The sequence below is a fragment of the Canis lupus genome, chromosome 27 (assembly GCF_048164855.1).
Source record: "Canis lupus baileyi chromosome 27, mCanLup2.hap1, whole genome shotgun sequence".
NCBI classification, from domain to species: domain Eukaryota; kingdom Metazoa; phylum Chordata; class Mammalia; order Carnivora; family Canidae; genus Canis; species Canis lupus.
This window is the reverse complement of record NC_132864.1, coordinates 35,997,240-36,012,456: the sequence shown is the minus strand read 5'-3', so window position 1 is coordinate 36,012,456 and position 15,217 is coordinate 35,997,240. Positions and strand designations below refer to the sequence as shown.

At 54.6% G+C, this 15,217-nt stretch overlaps 1 long non-coding RNA gene across 1 annotated transcript; it reads right to left on the bottom strand.

Annotated features, from left to right (window-relative positions):
• Positions 1-4,388: 4,388 nt before the first annotated feature.
• On the bottom strand, positions 4,389-10,867 carry LOC140619646 (uncharacterized). Its single transcript, XR_012019507.1, has 3 exons — positions 7,177-10,867; positions 6,226-6,335; positions 4,389-5,988 (listed from the first exon to the last, which is right to left on the bottom strand). It is a non-coding gene; the product is annotated as an uncharacterized lncRNA (long non-coding RNA).
• Positions 10,868-15,217: the final 4,350 nt, after the last annotated feature.

The window sequence follows — 15,217 nt, the reverse complement described above, 5'->3', positions numbered from 1 at the left end:
TTTCAGAGGAACTCGGAAAACAAACAAGGTGATTCTTCCTTAGGCAGAGCTGACACCTGTGCCCTGGTTACTGTGTCTACATCCTGTTGCCTCCACCTGGGCCTGGAGTTCACTGCCCCCACCGCCCTGGAGGTGCCTGAATCTGTCTGCAGGACTGCCCTGGAGTAGGAGAGAAACTCTTCCAGGCTCAGCAATCCCCCTCCTGGATGTTCTCTTCCACGTCATCTGGCTGACTCCACGTCACCTCGTGTTTGATAAACTCGTTTTGTTTCCAACTCTGGTTTGGTTGGTTTTGGTTAACATGAGTTCATGAACTAGAACTGCAGGTCCCCTGGGGAGTGGGTTGAGTTGTTTTGCCACAAGCCACTACCTCTTTCTCCCTCAACTTTATGGTTCAAACCCTCTTACAACAACTTGGAGAGACAAAGTTAAAGAGAAACTTGTAATTCCCCTGCAATCTCACTGCTCCATCCAAATGGTGGCCTCTGCAGTTTCTATCCCTACTCCCCTGGACCTGGAAGCCTGTGCCTGATGCACACTGCTTCCAGGTGGTGGTGATACCATCTGAGGCCTGTGCTCCAAGGCAGGGTCCTGCTCCTGGCCAGGGAAGTTCTCACGGTGGACTGAATCCCTGGGTACTTTGCTGTTCCCACAAAGTGTTCTTGGGGGAGACTCTGATCTCAGTTTCTAAATGAGGGTTGTAGGTTGGATCAATATGGCTAATCCTCAATGAGTCATGTCCTCTTTCTGCACAGAGCCCTGGACCTCTCCCCACAACCCACATTTATACGGATACATTTCAGAATTTTGTGAACTCCTGAGTTAGATGTCCTAGAACACCTCAGGCCTCCAGAGCATCCTATGTTGGGGAGGGGGCAGTTGAGCCTCTTTTTTGTGACTCCAGACAGCAGGCCTCAGATCCATTATTTTACCTATCAGGGGTACTGTGCTGAGCACTTTCCAGAATTATCTCCCTGAATCCTCACACAACCCTGAGGGGTGGTGGTCACTATCATCACCTGCACACCACAGAGGAGGACACAAAAGACAGTCACCTGCCCAAGGTTATGCACTTGGTAAGTGATGGAGTCAGGATTAGGACCCAGGTCTGTCCAGGCTCCAAGCTCACCTGGATCACGGCCTACAAGCTGTGATCCAACTCTGGGGGGAGTCAGCTCGATGACCCACAAGGACCTTCTGCAGCAACAGCACACCAGGAAAGCCCTCTAGAGTTCCTAAAGCACCTCCATGCCTGTCTATCCTTTCAGTTGTCTTTCCAGCAGCTGGGCTGGTGAGGTGGACAGGGCAGGTGCTGACCAACATCTTTGCTTCCTGTGAGGGGACAAGGCTTAGAGACATTGAGGTAATGACAGCCCCAAGGTCACACTCAAGTCAGCTTCAGCATCAGAACCCAAGTGTTGGGTTCAGTCATTGCTTTGCACAGAGCTGGAAGGTGCCAAGGGTCTGTGTTTCTCATGGTTGGGATTTACCCACCTGCCCAACTGTCTGTCCATCCAGTCACACGTCCAATTACTAACTTATTCATTAACTTATCACTTCACTTACTCATCTGCCCATCCATCTGCAATCTATCCATCCATCCATGCACCCACTCATCAATCATTCATCCTGTACACACATCCATGTCTTCCTTCTTTCTTCCCTCCTTCACCTTGTGCATGGAGAGCCTTGTGGTTCCCAGGCACTGAGCTGGGGATAAGATGAACTATCTGCAGAGCTGGGAAGGAGCCTCATCTCTTAGGGGCAGTGTCTTTCACTTTGTCAACCGGGGTCCTGAAAGTGGCAGCCGAGGCAAGAGGCAGGTAGACTGGAGTGGTGGCTGTTGAATTCCTACTCTTTTGGGTACTAGGTCAAAGTAGACTAGAAATTATGCTAAAAACTTGTATTTTTCTGGGGAGAAAGTGAGGAGTGAACAACCAAGGCACATCTGTCCTCATTGTTACAGAACAGATAGGTGGCAGTGACCTTAGTGAGAGGTTTTTTGTTGTTGTTTTTTAAAGATTAATTTATTTATTTTAGAGAGAGAGCACGAGTGGGAGGGGAGGGGCAGAGGGAGAGGCAGAGGGAATTTCAAGCAGATTCTAAGCTGAGTGCAGAGCCAGACACAGGCCTCGATCTCAGGACCCTGAGATCACAACCTGAGCTGAAACCAAGAGTCAGACACTTGACCGGCTGAGCCATCTAGGTGCTCCTTAAATGGAGAGTTTCTTTCAAGATTTTGTGAATGTAAGAAGAGAAATGGCCTATATGCAAGTTACTCTGTTGCTAATATAAACAAGATCAGAATGAACCAACTATAGGTACTGTAGAGTGAGGCTCCAGTAACAATTTCTTTCTAATCTGTTTCTTTTGTTGTTGTTTTTAATTTATTTTTTTATTGGATTTCAATTTTTATTTATTTATTTATTTGTTTGTTTGTTTGTTTATTTATTTATTTATATTTATTTTTTAAAATAAATTTATTTTTTATTGGTGTTCAATTTGCCAACATATAGCATAACACCCAGTGCTCATCCCATCAAGTGCCCCCTCAGTGCCCATCACTCAGTCACCCCAACCCCCACCCACCTCCCTTTCCACCACCCTTGTTCGTTTCCCAGAGTTAGGTGTCTCTCATGTTCTGTCTCCCTCACTGATATTGTCACTCATTTTCTCTCTTTTCCCCTTTATTCTCTTTCACTGTTTTTTTATATTCCCCAAATGAATGAGACCATATAATGTATTCTGAGTAAAATAAGCTAATCTGTTTCTATGAACTATTGAAGCAGGCCTTCTGGGAAGGGATTTATGCACATTTTCTCGTGTGTTCCTCTTAATCGACAAAGGAGGTAGCAACTACTATGATCAATACCGACTATGATCAGAATATGGGGAGAGGGAGTCATTGCCAAGGTACAATGTCATCTGTGTGGCAGAGAAGTTTGTCAACCTAGCTCTTCCCACCTATGCATACCAAGCTCTGACCTGCCATAAAATTCTTCCTGTTTAAGGAACTGATGAAAACTCTCAAAGTCTATTCTGGTCTGCTATAGAGAGTGCTTCTTTCCTTCACATTTGCCAATTCTGGACTAATCTTGTCCCACGCTAATCTGCTTTATTTGTAGGAAGCTTTTATTACCATTTGCTGAAAATTGCTTAAACTTCTGGTTTGTGATTGCTCACTCTTCTGTTTTCAACTGCCTTTAAAAGGGACTGCTTTCCTCTAATCTTCCTTGCCAAATGCCTGCTGCTAGTTTTTCACCACCTGGAATACTTTCCTTTATTCATGGTCCAGCAACTTCCCTTCTGCTGCCTGCCTCTGTGTGGAGCCAGAGCTAGGTCAGAGTTTCATGGATGCGAACAGGATCTGTGATTCAGGGGTAAGAATCCATATCAGTATTGAAATGACCTCTTTCCATATACAATCTCCCCATTATACCAGAGCCCAGGAGGGACAGTTCTCTATTTCTTCATTGATGTCATCCCAAACCCTGGCCCTGGCCTGTCATGAGTGTAGCAGGCAAGCAGCAAATATTTGCTGGATGCGAAGTGATTGGAATAAATTTATACTTGTTTTTCATAATTGCACAATAAATGGATGATCTTTGTAGAAAAATCAGAAAAGTCAAATATGCAAAATGGAATCCAACCTTACCTATAATTCCAGCCACAGGTAGCTCCAGCTCAGAGATACAGATATGGGTGTAATTATGGATATAGAGCTAGAGACATGGGCTCATATATGTCACATCTTGTCTTGTGACCTTTGGAATAACATCATGTTCAGGCTTCAGATGACAGTGATATATTCTAAGACATCATCTTTAGAGGATCATTGATTTTAATCAATTTATTGTTTTTGTTTTCTGATTATAAAAGTAACACATGTTCTTTGAGAACTCAGAAAATACAGAAAAGAATTAAGAGGAAAACAAAGCAAACATCTGCTCTCACAACCAGAGAGGACTCCTGTTGGGCTGTTGGTGTGTGTGCTTCCAAACTTTTCTCTGCATACAGCCATGTCCTTTTCACAAGGATGGGCTCAGATGAGACCTTCTTTTGTCATCTGCCTGTGTCCCATTGTCCACTGAGGAAGTGGCCCACAGCACTTATCCAAGGCTGTTTGGAGCTGTGAACATTAGGCTATCTGAATGTATGGCCGTTTAGAAACCCACCACAGGGTGCACCGTTCTGGTGATGAATTTCTACCAGTAGGATTCTGGGGTCAAAGGGAAGTACTTTATTTATTTTTTTATTTTTTTAAATTTATTTTTTATTGGAGTTCAATTTGCCAACATATAGAATAACACCCAGTGCTCATCCCATCAAATGCCCCCCTCAGTGCCTGTCACCCAGTCACCCCCACCCCCCGCCTACCTCCCCTTCCACCACCCCTAGTTCATTAGGGAAGTACTTTAATAGGCCATGGACACAGGGGATGAATTTCCTCCAGAAAGGCTAGACTGTGTCTCCATGAGTCCCCTTGGAATCATGGGGTTTTGGGAAGTCAGGACGCTTATGCTTACCCACTGGTCCACTCATCTGTTCATTCTGCTCCTGGGAGGACCTGGGGCTGGGTTCCAGAGCCCAGGCCCTCCCTCCTGTGCTGATTCCATGGGGGACCCTGGTCATCCCTTTCCTGGGTGCCCTACTGGCAATGGAAGACCACCACTGGCTGGTTCTGAGATCCCTTGAGGCCTGGCCCTCCAGGATTCCAGGACTCCGGGCCGAGCTTGGGGAGGCAGCCAGGGGGCAGCACCCCAACCGACCCACTGGGCCAGCACAGAGGGGGATGGGTTGGGGAAGGGCTCTGCTACCCCCACCTGTGAGCTGCACAAACATCCGGTTACAGCCCTGAAACTGCCCCTGTCCTAGTCCCCAGGCACACCTGGCCCTGTTTGTCACACATCCCACGCCCTGCTGGTTGCAGTCTGGGTTTCTCTTCCCTTTACTTCTCTCTTTTGGTTACCCTGAGTTCTGGTTTCAGCCAACTCAGGGTTAACTTTAGCCTGGGGGTTCCCAGGGGCGGCCAGCTGCAGGCAGGGCCACCACTCTGACTCCCTTGCCTGAATCCCCTACCCCACCCAGCTCCCACCTCAGGCCTTGCTGCCCCTGCAGATCCAGAGCCTCCTTGAGCAACGCCTTCATCCAGGAATTCTAGTTTTCTTGTAGTTTCTGGCCCTCCGGGCTCCTCATCCAGCTCTCCCTGAGCAAGTAGCAGGTTGGGGCCCAGAGAGGGGAAGGGAAATGCCCAGGGTCACACAGCATGTCAGATGTGGGCAAGAGCCCAGGAGATGACAGGAACAGCTGGGGGTTGCTGAGGGTCCCCATGAGTCAGGCACGTCACAGGCAACGTCCTGAATCCCCATACCTACCCTGTCGGGGAGATACTAGTTATCTCCCCCTTGTACAGAAGAGGAGACTGAGGCCACAGAGGGGACGCGAATCAGCCAAGGTCAAGGGCAGAGAGTGGGTGCGTGGGGGTGAGGACGCCTGCCCGCCTGACCCTGGGGTCAGGGCCCCCACAGCAGAGTGTCCCCGAGGCCCTTTGCCTGCTGGCCCTCCCTCCTCTGCCGTGGGGTAGAGGAACCATCCCTGGGGTCGGCCTGGCTCAGCCTGATGTCCCCTCTGGGGGCTCCTTCCTGCACCTCTGAAAGGGAGCCGGGGCCGCAGAATGGCAGAGGGAGGTCACCGCCCGTGGGCACGGCTGGAGCCCCGCCGGGTGAGCGCGGGCGGCTCCGTCCTCTGCCGGCCTCAGTCTCTCCATCCGTCGGGCGGGAGTCAGGAGATGCAGGAGCTGCTCTCACTCACTCTGCACATTAACCACGTCGAGTCTCAGTTTTCCGACCTGTGAAATGGGACGATGATCCCGGCTGTCAGCCTCACAGAATCCCTGAGCGGCTCAGCTGAATACCACGTGTCCCCATGTTTTGTAAGTCCTCCAGGGACAAGAAGCCACTCAGTAGGGTCTTGGGGATCAGTTGCCTTCTGGAACCAAAGATCTAGTCAGTGCTGAAGCCCTCAAGGCCTGGCCTCTGCCCCTCTGCTAGGCTCCAGGGCTCCGGACACTCCAGGCTGCTGGCTGGGCTCAGCGTGTGCACTCATGCCCTTGCCTTGCCCCTGCCTGCAGCGTTGACGACCGGTCCACCCCAGGGAACTCAGGCCCTACCCTGGCCTGCCTCCCAGCATCCTCTGCACGTCCCCTCTCCTCTGCCCGGTGCTCACAATCTATGTCCGATTCTCCTTCCACCACGGGGCAAGACCCAGCCCTTTCTGGGTGGTGAGCAGGATGGCGGGCCAGGCGGCATGGGAGACAGGAGTCTGAGGCCTTCAAGCTGGAGGGGTCCCGGGGCTTCAGTGGGGCTGGAAAGCACCGGCTCAGGGGTGCTACTGTCCCCCTCTGTGCCTCTGCTCATGCTGCCCCCCGCCCCCCGGATGTCCTCCCTACCTCTGTCCTTCCAGCCCTGGGGGTCCAGCTCCCAGGCCTTATTTTGTGGTTCTCAAAGTTGCTACTGCCTCGAGACCACCCTTGTCTACTATGTAAGACCCCTACAATCCCCTACTCCTGCCTTCTCCACTAATGTTTGTTGGGGAGGAGGGTTTCATCTGCACTGTGAGCTCCAGGTTGGGCAGGGATGAGTGTCCACTGTCCTAGCTTCACCTCCAGAACCTGACCTGGGCCAGGCATGTTTGTGTCTGTTGTGGGGCAGGTTTGGGGTGATGTGAGTGAACAGTGGTTGATGAGCTGATTGACCATGGCTAGGGTGAGGGCCACATTCCCCTGGGCTCATCAGCAGGGTCCCTTGCCCCAGGCCTGCTCACAGGATACTTCATGTCTCATGTGTCATGTAACATGGTGTTGTCGCCAAGGCCAGTAGGCCCGACTCCTGGCTTCCCTGGGTTGGGGGAGTTACTGGTGGTACCCCTGCCAAGAATGAGCTGGTGGAAAGGATTTGCCATCTTTGGGGGTAACTGTGCTGGGTACTGGGTTCTCATCCCCCCACCTAGATCTGAGAGCCTTGGAATGCCCTGGGAGCCTTTCTGATTGGAGGATAGGTGGCGAGAGGAGAGAAGGGGAGGTCAGCCTGAAGGGTGGATCAGGAAGGTCTATAACGGGGGCTGGGAGGGAGCTTGGAGAGTTTGGCTACCCACTGGGCAGGTGCCATCAGGGCTTACCATGCTGGCCTGTCACACCTTTGCCCTTGGCATCTAGACCGAGCACCCAGTACAGGGTCAGACTAGGCAGTGAATGGTACTTGAAGCTCCTCTTCCAAAGGTGAAGCAAGGACATTCTAGGTCTCACTTTGGCCTTGGCTAGACCAGTCCCACCTTTCCTGGGATATGGGGTGCTGAGAGCCTTTCACAGGCCAGGCCCCCAGAAAGCCTCAGGAAGCCTTCATGAATGGATGGGTGGATAGATGGTAAAGGGATGGACAGATGAACAGATGGATATATGGACAGGTAGATGAGGGACTGAGTGATCTGATGCCCTCTTATTGAAGAAGGACTCCCTGAGGCCTCCTGAGGGACTGCTGTGCTTCCAGGCTACCCAGACCCTGGACTCCCAGGGCAGCGATTGTGAGGGTCACATTTTTACCCCCTATCTCTGTATCTGACCCAATCCCCAGAGTTCGAGGGCCAGGAGCAACAGGTCAGGTGTAACCCAGTGTCCCACATCTAGCCCTGGCCAGCCATGTTCACTGAGGGCGCCTCTAAGCAACAAATGTCTGGCTGTCCCCCACGGTTGGGTGTAGCTCCCTGTGTGGCACTTAGGAAGTCCATGGGGTATCCCAAGGAAGGGGCAGGATCTACACGAACACAGTGTTCTGGAACAGAATACTGCTCCTCACCATTGATTGTGATCTCAAACCCTGCCCAACTCAGGCCTGGGCACAGGGGCTTGGGCAGCCTTGATGCTGGGATGCAGGCCCTTTCGCCAGATGGGCTTGTGGAATCTTCTGGAACTGGAACTCCTGCCCCCATTTGGGGAGGTAGAGGCACCTGCTACTAGGGCTGGGGCCAGTCTGGGTTTCCCCAGCTATTTTGAGCAACAGGGACTCTTGGTTTCGCCAGGCCAGCTGTACCGGGGTGAGGGTGCCAGGCCTGCGGGGAGCCCAGCCGTGGGCCCGGGTGCTGGCCCGAGGCTGGCTGGGGTTGGAACAGCTCAACGATAACGACAACAACAATCAGCCATGGACACAAGCAAACACCCATTTTCCATCTGAGTGTCACTCCCTTCCCTCCGGGGGGTTGAAGTCTCACTGTTGTCACCAGGCTGTGCAGACAGGAACTGAGGCCCCCAGGAGCCAGCTCCAGCTACAGGGGACCTGGCCCCCCGTCAGGGCTCCTCCTGACCCCCTCCTCCAGCTGCTGGGGTGGGAGACCCCGGCCACATGCGGCCTGGCGCTTCACCCCACTTTATTTTCTCCAAGGCGCGAACCCCATCTCCCGTACCGCCCGGCTCACAGATCTGTTAGGCTCACTTCCGTCCCCCCAGACGGGAGCACTCCGAGCAGGGCTGCGCCTGCCCTACCCACCCTGGGGTCCCCCACATAGTAGGTGCCCAGGGAAGGGAGGCTGGGCGGTGACTCGGCTCTGGGTCGTGTTCACACTGAGGCCTCTTCCGTGCTGCGCCTCGGGCCACACTGGCCCTGAGTCTGCCTGGGGAGCCTGAGGCCGGGGCTCCCTGGCTGCGCCGGGATCCCTCCTCCCCCGGCCTGCTCCGGCCTGCGCCTGGGCCAGCGCCCCTTCTCTCGGAGTCGGGCAGGGTCTGGGCCCCTTTCCACCCCCAGGGCGCTCAGGAGACCCTGACATGTCCCCACGAAGGACGGGCACCTGGTGGGGACATGCGGGTGGTCCAGGCTCCGGAGCAGCCGAGCTCGAGCCGGCGGATGCTCGGGGGACGCTCGGTGGCCGTCAGCCCTGACGTGAGATGTCTCTGGGCTGGACGCTGAAGAGCAGGGGTACCTGGGGATGCGTCAAGGGTGTTGATGTGGCCACAGGAAGAGGGTGTGACCACAGGGGGTGCCCCGGTGGGTCATGCTGACTGTCTGCCGCTCTGTCCCCAGAGTGGACCCGGGGGCGTCTGATGACCCCAGCTCTGTGACGCTGGCCACCGAAGTCCCCCGGCCCTAGTCCCCATCCTGGTTTCCCCAAGACATTGTCCCTGATACCTGCTGGATTCCTGGGGACAAGGGCTGCCAGAGGACCCATCCCTTGCTGGTCCTGTCATCGCGTGGGAAATAGAGGCAGGGTCACACCTGGGTCTCTCACAGCCTGGGCTGGGGGCAGCTCACACCCGGGGGCTCTGAGTGGGGCCCACAGAGACCAGGAACCCCATAGTGACCACGGAGTGTGGCCCCTGCTGAGGTCCTCCTGGCCACCGCGGGTCCCATCACGGTGCCCCTGTCAGGAGCACCCCACTCAGTGGTGCTGCGCCGCAGGGTGTCCGGCCCGGCTGACCGCAGGGCCTTGGCCCCTCCCCGACTGTAACTCATAAGGGACATCATTCAGTCAGCAAGCGGTCATGAGCTCAGAGCTTCAAAGCTATCATCCTGGGGATCCCTGCGTGGCTCAGCGGTTCAGCACCTGCCTTCGGCCCAGGGCGTGATCCTGAGGTCCCGGGATTGAGTCCCACATCAGGTTCCCCACATGGAGCCTGCTTCTCCCTCTGCCTGTGTCTCTGCCTCTCTCTCTCTCTCTCTCTCTCTCTCTCTCTGTGTGTGTCTCTTATGAATAAATAAATAAAATATTTAAAAAAACTTATCACCCAAACTGGGACATTTCTGGGAGTGGAAGGGGTGCTATGAATAAGCAGACCGGGACACAGGCCTGAACTGGGAATGTCCAGGGATATCCAGGATACAGGTCCCACCACCCTGTCACCTGCCCTGGGCACAGGTGTTCTGTTCTTGCGGTGACCATTACTTGGGTTCCTGGCCAGATAGAATTAGGTCGACTGGAGCTCCAGGTGACCAACTGACTTTTTAGAAAAGCTGGCCCTACTCCAGCTCCATTACCTTCGGTGACATCTGAGGCCACCTGCAATTCCTCAAGGTGTCTGAATGGGAGCAGACTTTCCCCCAGATCACCCTAGAGGGAGTGAGTCCTCCTGAAGGGGTCCTGTGTGAGCTGCCTTTGGGGACTTTGCACAGCAGTGTGTTTGGGAAAGACCTGGCCAGCGCCACGGATGCTAGTTTGAGATGCTCTTGTGTGTACAGTCACAGCCACCTGGCCACCTGGCCCCTTTCCTCCCATAAGTCCTGTTTAGGAGACACACAGGAGGTTAGAATCATGATCACACAGGAAGATGCAGAATTTGACAGGGGCCCCAGAGGCCATGGAGAAGATTACTGTATGGGAAGAGGGGAGGGAAGGGGAGCCCTCTCTGAGATGTGGACTGTCACTGTGCTATGTTACGTGTCACTAAGTCAGTGGTCATTCCCGTGAGCAGCTGACTGTTTGAAGCCTCCGGAAGCTCTATTTTCTAGGTGCGTGGAAACCCAGGTTTGGATTTTTATGTTGGGAAATGAGTGTTTTTTGGTGAGTGTCTATATCCCCATAAGACACAGGCTGGGGCTGGACCCTATTCCCACCACTCCTTGGCTCAGTGAATACTATGGGGTGAAGGAAGAGGGTGTCCCCCTGCCGAGGCTTGGCTGGGGCACTGTCTTGGTGCCTGTGCAGGCTCACAGGGGGGCTGGGCAGATGGGATAGTCACTCAGCTCAGCTCAGTAGGAGTCCTGGGCTTCCCCCATACTCTGAGCAGTCACCTCTCCTCCCTTCCGTCCCCTCCCCCAGAACCCAGAGCTGACACCTCTCTTCCCCTCCCTGGCCTCCCTTGGGCTCTGATCTGAAACCTCTCCTCTGCTCCTTCCCCTCCCCCAGAGCCTAGAGCTGACACCTCTCTTCCCCTCCCTGCCCTCCCCCTGGCCTCCCCTTGGGCTCTGATCTGACACCTCTTCTCCCCTTCCTCCCCTCCCCCAGAGCCCAGAGCTGACATCTCACCTCCTCCTCCCTCCCTTGCCCAAGGGCCCTGAGCTGCCCCTTCTCTTCCCCTCCCCCCAGGTCCCTCTGCCCTCCCCTGCCTGAGGCTATTCTGGGCTCTGGCTTTTGGGGTGAGAAGAAAGCCACAGCCTCCCTCCCCCATCTGACTCAGTCCTGTCCTTCTGCCCAGGCCTCCAGCCTGAAGGAGCACCCGCTCCCCCCCCCCCCTCGGCCAAGGCAGGGGGCCGCCCTGGGTCCTACAGCTAGGACACCCCAGACCGGCCACTCTCCTCCATCCTATGGGGACCTGCCTGTCTCCAGCCTTCCCCCCCGCCCACGGGTCGGTGACCTTCAGTGACATGAGCTCTGACAGCCCTAAAGAGGACTCCAAGGCGGGCATCTGCTGATGTTTCTGTTGGTTCAACCTAAGTGATCAGAATCTGCTGCATCAGCTGCTCCCTGCGCTGGGAGCTGATGTGGAGGGCTCAAGGATGAGGGTGGGGGTCAGTGGCAGTCTCCACAGCTGTCTCCTTGCAGCCTAGAAGCTCTTCCAGGGCACACAGTCCTTGTCCCCTGCACCTGACCCTGGCCCACAGGGGTGCTCAGCGAGAGGCTGTTGAATGAAAGAGTGTGTGAATAAATGAATGACATATCATGTTGGGCTGAGCTGCTGCGGAAAGAGCCTGGGGAACAGATCAGCAGCAACCAGCCGTGTGACCCTGACAGTACCCCTACCCATCCCACCGCCGGAGCCTCAATTCTCTCATCTGTGGGATGGGTATACAGCATCTGCTCCTGCTTTGCTTTGTGGATTCAGAAAGCCCTCCCATGACTCCCCTCTTGCCTGCCCTCCTGCCCACCCTGAGTCAACATAGAACAAAGAACTCGGATCCTACAGAGACTTCAGGATGCCTCTGATATCTGGTGGTTACGGGGGTCATAGTGCTTGGCTTCTTCCCCTGGGCTGACATAGGCACGGTATCCTCATGAGGGACAGTGGCCTCAGGTTGGGGATCCCTGAACACCAGCAGGACCCAGGCAGGCAAACTTCCTGTCTGCATGGTGGGGAGGGCAGGGGGATGTGTGGGGACCTCCTGACCAGCTCTGGGAACCTCCGTTTCCTCATCCATAAGGTGTGTGTGGGGTATTAACGCCTGCCTGCTGGGGTGGTCTGGGAATCACACAGATATAGCATGTCAGACATCAGTGCTAAGCTTCCCTGAAAGCAGCACTCAGCTAGGGGGTCACTGTCCATACGGCCAGTGGGATCACACCTCAGCAGAGCAGGGGACGATCCTGCCACTGGACAGCAGCAATAGAGGGGCCCAGTAGTGTTAGCCTGGCACCCAGTCAAGCATCTGCGGGATGAAGGGAGGTGTGGCCCCCACCTCAGGGCGCCCCGCATCAGGCTGACTCGGGTTGGTGGAGTACACCACAGCCAACCAGAGTGAGGTCAGCAGCCTGGTTGGATTGTTGAGCCCAAGGCCAGGCTGGGAGATAGAGTTGGTAAAAAAATAAGCCTTTTTAGATCCAGCTTGTGACTTACAAAGAGCCGAAGGGGCCAGCTCCCTGTGGCCCTGTGGCTCTGAACAGAGAAGGTGGAAGAGGATAGAAGAGTGGACTCTGGAGGAGGGACTCAGGGCCTGAGGAGCTCAAGACGGGGAGAACTATGTGCTGTGCTGAAGCATGCCCAGAGGTCGGCAGAGGGGAGGACAGTGAGGAGACCTTTGGATCAGGGCACTTGAGGACCCCTGGTGCCCTGGCAAATGCAGGGAACAGGTGGGGTGACAGGAGACCACCTGGTTTGAGACCTGGATAAAGGGGGACATGGAGCCCAGGAGTAAGGGGTGTGAAAGGTAGGTAGTAACAGGACAGAAGGTGGCATCCAAGATGAGTTCTGGGAGTGGGAGAAAGAGTAGGTTTATGGCCAGAGGGGCAGGAGAAGGTGATTGGCAGGTGGATTGGCCTGGCTATGCCATCCTGGATCGTCAGAGCATGTATAGGGGAGGGGGTGCCTGGGGCGCCAGAGGGTCTACTCTGGAGTGACCAAGTGCCTTGGAAGCCACTGGGGATGCCCAATAACTGTGGGAGGTCAGAGGTCAGAGGCCTCGATGGAGTGCCTAGTGACCCAACGTTAGGAGGGCTTTCCCACACAATCTGTTAGAGGATCACACACAAGATGCTCCATTATTTTCTTATTGGGAAATAGAATCCTCAAGATAGGCCATCCCTGAGTCCAGGTATTTCATTACTTTGGGGTTACTTCTTTCCCTTGGGATCACGTCTGTGGTCCTGTTATGGCCATGGGAGGGACAGTGGCTCCTCACATTGAGATGTTGAGGCCTGAAAGCTGATGCTGAGCCAGAGAGACTGCTCTCCGATAGAGATGGAGGGCAGAGGTACTGACGTATCTCTGATTGCTGGCCGTTACTGCTGTAGCGAGACCAGGCAGGGCCAGGGGAAGGGGACCGGAGTGGCATGCACCTGCAGTGGCCTTAGGGAAATGGGTGTCACTGACATTTCGTTGGAAGGGGGCAGTGGGAAAATTGTTGGGAGGTGGGTCCCGAAGGCAAAACAACCCACCCCCCTGCCCCAGGTACTGTACTTCCTCACAGGATGCCTGTTCATCCTGGGGTCTGAAGGTTCCATTCCAGAAGTCTGGTTCTCTCTGCTGGATGCCCTTTTGCATCTTCCCTTGGAGCTTTGGGGACATCTCAGGGCAGTAGACATAATCCTGGAGGAAATGGGAGCTCCGGAAGATCCTTAGCAGGGAAGGGCAGGGGTGGAAGTGGACTGGGGTGTGAGAGTGGTCAGGAAAAGCGTGGTGGGACGCCTGGGTGGCTCAGTGGTTGAGCGTCTGCCTTTGGCTTAGGGTGTGATCCCGGGGTTCCGGGATTGAGTCCCACGTCGGGCTCCCTGCATGGAGCCTGCTTCTCCCTCTGCCTGTGTCTCTGCCTCTCTCTTTCTGTGTCTTTCATGAATAAATAAATAAAATATTTTTTTTAAAAAGAGAAGAGTGGAAAAGCAGCCCAGTGTCCTCACCTGTCAGGGTATGTGCTGTCTTGCCCTCCTACCTGGAGAATTCCACTTGAGTCAGTGGTACCATTGGACAGCCAACCCTGGAGCAGCTACTGTGCTTGGCACTGGACCCCCTTTCCCTGGATCCATACCAAGAATTTTGTGTGTTTTTCCCTCAGGAAATCATTCTTCTGATTGAAGGTGACACAGAGAATCCCTGGATCCTGAGGGGGAGCAGCTGGGACATGGGAATTGGGGATTGTGCTGGAGAAGTCAACTGCCAGGGCCTAACTCTCTTGGCGCTGGGGCAACCAAGAGTGAGCCCTGCTGTGACCCTCACCTTCCAGAACTGGGACTGATGTGAGGTCTTCAGGAAGAGGAGACCCTTTCTTGGCCCTGCCCCCAAGTGCTCTGACCCTGATTTTTGAGCCAGAGGAAGGTGAAGGGACCTGAGGAATCCAGACACTCTGAACCCAGGCTCTGTCCCCCTGGATCTGTCACTGGTCTCTACAACTCTGTCCCCTTAGGCTGTGGGTCCTGGGAAAGGGACCTGAGTCCCAGGAGGGAGAAAGGGGTCAGGGACAGGGCCCTGAGTCCTCAGAGCCCTCCAGGGAGGAAGCTGGACAAATCAGGAGGGCCTGGCTGAGATGGGCAGGGTGCTGACAGAGACCTGGGACCTGGGGTCAGGAGCTGAGATCTGGGGTAGGTGGTGATGGGTGTCCAATTCATTCTCTGCTATGACCTTGGGCAGGTCACTCAGGGTCTCTGGGGCTTGGTGTGTCCATCCATAGGACAAGGATCACGAATATGATTTTCCTCCAAGGGTGGAAGACAGTGATAGGTAAGGCCTGGAGAGCATTTAACTGGGGACCACCTGGAAAGAAGGCCCCAAACCCACAACTAAAATCAAAGTCTCTTTCTTGTGACCCCAAGAGGAAAAGGGGCTGAAGGAGGCCAGGAAGAAAAGGGGAGTGAGCCTGGGCTGAGGAGGCCCCAGGAGTGGTCCTGACTGGGCAGGATGCATGGAGGGACAGGAACATAGGAGAAGGTTCCCAGACCCCCAGAGAATTGGGCAATGGAGTCGTGGTCAGCTGAATAAGGTCCCCAAAGTTGTCCGCGTCCTCATCCCCAGAACCTGTTCCTTTACCTGGCAACAAGCATTTTGCAGATGTGATAGAATTACATGTGCAGATGTGACATGAAGTGGGGAGAT